General features: G+C 31.4%; 1 protein-coding gene across 4 annotated transcripts in view; it reads right to left on the reverse strand.

The window, feature by feature from the left end:
- Positions 1-6,480, reverse strand: part of LOC106459884 (ubiquitin-conjugating enzyme E2Q-like protein 1) — a 54,764-nt gene extending 48,284 nt beyond the window's left edge. For 3 of the 4 annotated variants that reach the window (XM_013919556.2, XM_022386458.1, XM_022386457.1), the window contains exon 1: positions 6,399-6,480. The gene's annotated coding sequence lies outside the window, so the exon portion shown is untranslated. Of the gene's footprint in view, positions 1-6,197; positions 6,277-6,398 lie in introns of all 4 variants that reach the window. The other variant, XM_022386456.1, reaches the window with a different exon arrangement.
- Positions 6,481-7,586: the final 1,106 nt, after the last annotated feature.

The following is a 7,586-nucleotide window of genomic DNA, read 5'->3' on the forward strand; positions in this document are numbered from 1 at the left end:
AATAATTAATAAAAAACTATACCAAGTTCTGTTAACAAACTATTGTGATAATAATTAATAAAAAACTATACCAAGTTCTGTTAACAAACTATTGTGATAATAATTAATAAAAAAACTATACCAAGTTCTGTTAACAAACTATTGTGATAATAATTAATAAAAAAACTATACCAAGTTCTGTTAACAAACTATTGTGATAATAATTAATTAAAAATAGACCTTTCTAATTGCTACAAAATAATATACCAAAAATATGTTTTTTTATTAATCGCTAAACATGAGTTTTAATGATTATTGACTGATTTGTACTTCCATATCGTGAGACATTGGAAAATGGCCAGAATCGGTTGTTTCAAATTGCTAAACGATGTTATGTTACATATATCTGGCTCGTTGAGAATATTGCTTGGAAAATGTTACGAGTCAGACTGATCGTGAATTACGTAACAGAAATCTCTAGCCAAGAGCAAATACCAGCTGTCCTTGTCGTTAAGTCATAGCTTCATCTTTAGCGTTTTAAATATCACAAAAATATATGTTTAACATGCGACATTTTGTGAAAGGGATTAATCAATAACACACAGACAAGATTATAGATTAATATTTTAGTTAATATCATTAAAAGTTTTTTTAAATAAGTCTCAAGGTTTATGATGCTAAAATCGAGTTTCTATACATCACAGATAGCTCATTCTGTAGTTTTGCACTTAACAACAAACAAACAAGTAAGTATAAAAAATATATACCTTCGAGAAAGCTCAATACCTAAAAGTAGTAACATTTGGCTTAGAAGGTAAATGTTTTTATCATCTCACAATAAGCTATTTCAAAAGTCATTATTTTAACATAAAATAACCTGCACACTACTGGATCAAGTTTATTCTATGTTTTTGTTTTCATCTTATTTTCAAAGATCAATGTTTTATCATAAAATAACCTGCACACTATTGGATCAAGCCTGTTCTCTGTTTTTATATTATTTTCAAAGGTCAGTTTGTTATCTTAAAATAGCCTGCATACTAATGAATCAAGCCTATTCTGTGTTTTTATTTTTGTTTTATTTTCAAATATCATTGTTTTAACATAAAATAACCTGCACACTACTGGATCAAGCTTATTCTCTGCTTTTGATTTTTCTTAATTATCAGGATATAAAAATACTTAAGGCTATTTACAGAAACTGAAATTAAAAACGTATACTCTGATGATCGTAACAAAACAGTCTGTAGACGTTTTTCAGGAAATATATTGATTTTTTAGAGAAAGCTTACAGAAAAGTTCTTGGTGTAACCAGTAATCAAGTCATGGAATTAATGAATAAGAGTGTGAAACGATATTAGGTTGGGTGGATACGCAGTTGAGAACGTTTCCTAGATTAAGGGTGAGGTGCTTTTTCCTTTAAAAAAAAAACTTTTTCCATCTGCTTATAGACTGCTTGCAAATTTACCTACCCATTGATCTTAAATTGCCTCATCTTTCTGCATTAGCCAGACTAACGGTTTTCTCTGAAAGAGAGGTTCTATATTTCCCATATATACTTCGTTGTGTCACGTTATGAATACACATACGAATAAGAACATTTTTTTTTTTTTTTTTTTTGCAAACTAAAAGTGCATTTAATCTCACTTAACAGAACTGGAGAGAACTTATCTTTCCTAAGTAAGTATATATAGTTATGAAAACAATTTTCTTGAAAATCGATACGACTGATTTCAGCTAAAGAACTGAATGTTTACATTATGACTTAAAACTCGGTTTTAACTGAAATGGATCCAAAATCAATATAAGAAAAAAAATCCAAAATAAACTATAAACTTAGAACCAACAAAGAACGCAAAAAAAAGTTTTACAGGATTGACTTTAAAAACTAAACATTTATATGCAAACAAATTCGATTTTTATGTGTGTGGATGTCTATATTTTTATTTTAATTACTTAGAGACTTGAAACTTTCTCAGCGTATATTGTAATATCACTGTGCATTCATTTTAATGATATTAAATAAGACAATGTTTCATGAAAAAGTAATAAAGATAGTTGAGTGATTAATGTAACACTCACACACTTAGCTGTTATGGTGTGAAACGCCCATGAGAGGGAACCATCGATGATTTGTTTAAGCTTCACAAAAGTGATAAAGTCACGCTTTATTAGGTTCTTATTAAGCACAAAACTACATGATGAGCTTTCTGCCCACCACGGGTATCGAAATTCGATTTTCTAATGTCATAAGCCCGCAGAATTACAACTGAGCTACTGTGGGCATAAATAAAGTCATGCTTGATTGCAGATTTATGTGAAAAAAAAAAACATGTGGAGTCAAGCGTGGTTATATCCCTTACTTTCCGTACTTTTCAAATTTCTAAGATACTTCAATATCCACAACTTCATCGCAATATACTCCGTACTTTTCAAATTTCTAAAATACTTCAATATCCACAACTTCATCGCAATATACTCCGTACTTTTCAAATTTCTAAAATACTTCAATATCCACAACTTCATCGCAATATACATTGAATTTATAATAAAAATGGCGTGTCTGTGGGTCTGTGTGTGTGACCCCCCCATAACGCCAAGAAGAAAGAACCTAGAAACCTGAAATTTTGCACGCATACTAAGTAAACCCTGAGGGTGTGCGCCTGAGTGTTATTTCTTATCCACGTACGTGCGCGTGCTCATCTTTTTATGAGGCGAGGTAGGGAAAAACTACATAGAAAATAATACATGACTGCCATAGCTCCGAGGAGAAAGAACCTAGACACCTGAAATTTTGCACCAATACTGAGGGTGTATACCTGGGTATTACTTATCTTATGTATATGCGTTCGCGCATGCGCGTGCGCATCTTTTTAATGAGGCAAGCTAGCGAAAAAACACATAGAAAAGAATATGTTACCGCTATAGCTCCAAGAGGAAAGAACCTTGAAACCTGAAATTTGCACCCGTATTAAATGGACCATGGAGATGTGCACCTGGGTATTATTACTCATCCACGTGCGTGCATAATGAGGCGAGCTAGAAAAAAAAACACATAGAAGTGAAGTGATTCCCTATATTACAAATAGAAATCACGGACAAATAATCAGACACGCGCGTGCGTGCGTGCGCATCTTTTTAAGAGGTAAGCTAGCGAAAAACCACTTAGAACAGAAGTGTGAATATTGTTACCAAAATTTTGATATATGAATGAAATTCTATGAGGTACTATCAAGTCCAGAATAATCATCAACATCAGTAGGAACTTTACGGTGTACCAACAATATCTTCTTAGTTCACAAGTCAGTGAATATTGTTACCAAACTTTTGATATATGAATGAAATTCTATGAGGTACTATCAAGTCCAGAATAATCATCAACATCAGTAGGAACTTTACGGTGTACCAACAATATTTTCTTAGTTCCCAAGTCAGTGAATATTGTTTCTCTCAACAATAGCAGAATCGACTTTTTGTGTAACAGTGACAGTTTTTTTTTTTTCAAAACAATGATTATACTGTTTCTTTTAACAATATCGGTACTACATTTTGGGTACATCAGTGACACTTTCTTGGCTATCTCATAATGACTAGAGTTTTTCCTAGTAACATTCAATATGAATTTTTGATTTATGAATGGCATTTTAGTTTTGGTTCCAAAATCAGTGAACACCGTTTTTCTCAACATAGAGATGGGATGAATAAGTTGGTCATTCAGAATCTAAACTGTCACAATTACTGTATCAAACATTAGTTAATGGTGTATTTTCTTATATTATAAATAGAAATAACAGACAGACAGACACAGCACGTGTATCTTTTTAATGAGGCAATCTAGCGAAAAACCACAGAAAAGAAGTGGTTCCTTATATAACAACTTCTAATATACAGAAAAGCCATTGCGTTTTGGTAACAATGCGTTCCAACAATGGCTTTTATATCATGTTGCTTAGCAATAAAAGTATAACCTAATATTGTTGTTAAGGGTCTATGTGATGAAAGTATAAAAATAAAATGTATAAACTACAAAATTTTAAAAAAATATTTGTTGTTTTCTAATTTAGAGGCTCCGTTAATGAAATAGGTTTCTTTTTATTATTTAAGTTTAAAATCGGAGGACAAGTCAGAGGGAAGTTTACCTTTATAAACAGGCCACATCCTGTAAATGAGCAACAAAAGTATATAGATTATACTTTTTTGCTAAAATGGGTTCAGAGTATACACACTGACATAGTCATCTAAAATAAATCAAACTAATAACTCGAATGAAGCCGGGTATTTTCGCTAGTACATATATAAAAAAGATTAATTAACCAACAGACAGTAAACTCGATAAGCTTACAAAGTGAAACATTAAAAAACCTCAAAGCAATCAAAAACATATAAAAATATCAAATTTAAATCAAACTGTGACCACTTTTTTAGTAATTTATAAGATATGATAGTTCTTATGCATGATTTTATAGATCTTTAAATTATAATTCCTTATGTCATTGTGGAATTGATATTTTCAGCCTGAACTCAGGTTGATTTCTCCCTTATTTTGAGCTACTGAATTGAAGGGGGATAGACAGAGAGAGCAGCACCTTCCACCATAGGAGATTGGTTAGTTTTTTTTAGCCAAAAAAGGGATTGCTTTTCACTTTTATAACGCGCCCACATCTGACGTTGCAGACGTGTTCAATGGCATTACGTTTTGAACGTTAACCATTAGGCCATGTCTGGCCTAATTTGATCTTAATGCTTTTTCAAAATGCATCCAAGTTATTTATTTGTAATACATACCAATAAACAAGAATGAACTGGGGAAGGTAAGGGGAAAATCTAGCAAACTGTAACAATTACAACATTTTGCCAAAAAAAGATCGGTATCTCTTAATTTTTGATAAAAAATTTCTCTTTTGTACGATGAATTATTTTACCGATATTTTATTCCAGTGATTATGCAACCCTTTATTTACCCTGGTAAATTTTACTGTTGAGACTTAATAACAAAGCATTAATTCACAAATTACATTAGTAAGTTTTACTGATGGTACTTTTGCTTACTAATGAACTTCCTATCTTCTAGTTGATTTGACAAATCTAATCAACAAATCTTCTTTTGGGTTTTAAACTGATAAACTTTGCTAGCTCTTCTTGCCAAACAATTTCTGTTGTTTGACTTACCAAAAAGAACCGAGGCTTTCGGGTTTACACTGAATAATTAACAGATCTTCTCAGCTAATCATTTGAATTTGAATAACATTGACAAATAATTGCCAAAGCTACTTAACAATGTTTAATGTCCAACGTACAATGAAAAATATTATCAACACATCTTGCCTAATATTCATTTGAATTTGAATAACAGTTTTATTGATGCTTCTAGGCAACGAATGGACATTAATTAACTTAAATCGATATTTTCATTGAAATCCCATTGATATTTTATTTACACTTGCAAAATTTACTGACAAACCACCAATCTTTCACTGACAAACTTTAGCTGAAATATATTATCCTGTATATTGATTTGCACTAATAAGCTAAACTTTATCAACACTTAAATTAAATGAAACGTATTACCCTGGATATTGATTTATGCTAATAAATCAAATTCTGTCAACACTTCATAGACGTCACTGAATTGTGAACAAATATATACTTCATGTTAAAGGATCATTCTAATCTTAATATTCTCTGACAAACTTCGGGGACGCTTCATAGCAGTTCTTAATTTTATATGATATGATATAATTTCGCAGAAGGCTTTGAATACAAATTATTTACCACAAAAACATATTTATTTAACTTTCATGTTAGCTTACAATGTTAATTAACAATTGACTTTTTGGGCACTACTTAATTGCCTCGGTTTATATTAACGTTTCTTTCAAAACAATCTCTAGTTAATAATACGTTTCGTAAACTGTATGGATATGTTCTGTAGTTTTCTTGAATTCATTTTAATTTCCATTTATTCACTGGGAAAATGTTGTTAAGACTTTCTTGATATACGGCTGTTTTCTCCGCATTGCAGGAACGCTAGACAACAGAAACATTCATACAGGCGTTCATACCGCGGTATCACTAACAAAGTTATATCACGAAACGAAATTATCAGAAACTATTCAGACATGCTGGGAATCTACAAAAGTATATTCTTGTTGATAGAGGATTGATTCTTTTTAGATATCGATATCAATATTTTCCAATAAAAAATTAAATACGCTTACCAACTGTATCAGGAAAAGTTTCAATGAATCAGGTTTCATCAATGGCTAGTGAGGATCAGCTTTGGGACACAGAATTATGCTGTCGTTTTGATAAGGAAAAGAGCTACAAACTTTACAAGAAAGTTGCTGGGTAAAACAATCATAACATTTTCATGGAAAATAGAGAATAAACTTGTTTATAAACATACAAAAACTACTTACCCTCTGTTCAAAAGTTGAGTTATTCAGACAAAGGAAACGAGTACTTGGCGTACTTGCTTCTTTCTATGAACCAAGCACTGGCTACAGGAGCCACGCGCGTAAAAGTAATATCAACAACAGCTCGTCACGTGATCACAGATGCTTACTTGAAGCTCATTTCTTGGCCTGCTCCCATGCAGCGCTCTCTGTTGGGGACGCTGAAGAGCAGGAGGTCAATTCTCATTTGTTATTTTTATCTGACACCACGTTTTTAATGTTTATTTTATAGGGATTTCTTTTTCACTTTGGACAACTCTTTTTTTCTGTAAAATATTATCATGCTTCTTGCGGCGTTCACATATCCAAAACTTTCAAATACTGTTGGTTATTTATATATAACTAGCTCTGATTATAAAATTTCAAAATCTTCTAAAACCTTATAAGGAAAAATGAAGAACTATTCAGGACAATATTTTATTCCAGTTCTGCCGAGCGCAAAACAGATTCATAAAAGTAACCTCATTATTGAGTATTTAGATAGAAATTTTAAAAATACTCCTTTAAAAAAAATATATATTTGATGAATGATTAAAGGAAAATTTTTCAGTTATATCAGTTATAAGTTATAGAACCAAATGGACAGTTAATATGTTGATTGTTCTGACTGCAATGATATTATTCCTCGTGCTCTCCCCTCTTTTTCCATTAATTAATGGCCTAGTAAAGTCAATTCAATGGTAATGGTGAGCACTAGACATCACCGTCCAACGGATTTAGATTAGGACCTTTGTAGCTACAGCATAATTCAATCTACAGATATATATATATATATTGAATAGAGCTTTAAAATTTTGCATAATGTAAGTCAGTCGGCTACAGTATTATTAAAATCTATTCCAGTATTATGTCCTTTGAATGGTCTGAAAGAGAATCAAATGTTCTTTTTTCTTACATAGATTAAATTATCTGGCTTACTTCATTGTAAGTCATTTGCATAAATAATACAACTACAATATTTAGATCTTCAGTCCGGTAAACGAAAATTCGACATTTTCACTTTTAAAACAAAAGTAATGTGTAATTACAAATACCTATAACATTATTTTAATGTTTTGTTCTTATTTTTGTGTGTGTGTGTGTGGAGAAAAGTTAATACCTTAACCTCTGCCATGATCTGTAAAGCGACTGAAGGATTTAATAATAAGCTCT

This window comes from Limulus polyphemus, unplaced genomic scaffold (assembly GCF_000517525.1).
Source record: "Limulus polyphemus unplaced genomic scaffold, Limulus_polyphemus-2.1.2 Scaffold675, whole genome shotgun sequence".
NCBI classification, from domain to species: Eukaryota; Metazoa; Arthropoda; class Merostomata; order Xiphosura; family Limulidae; genus Limulus; species Limulus polyphemus.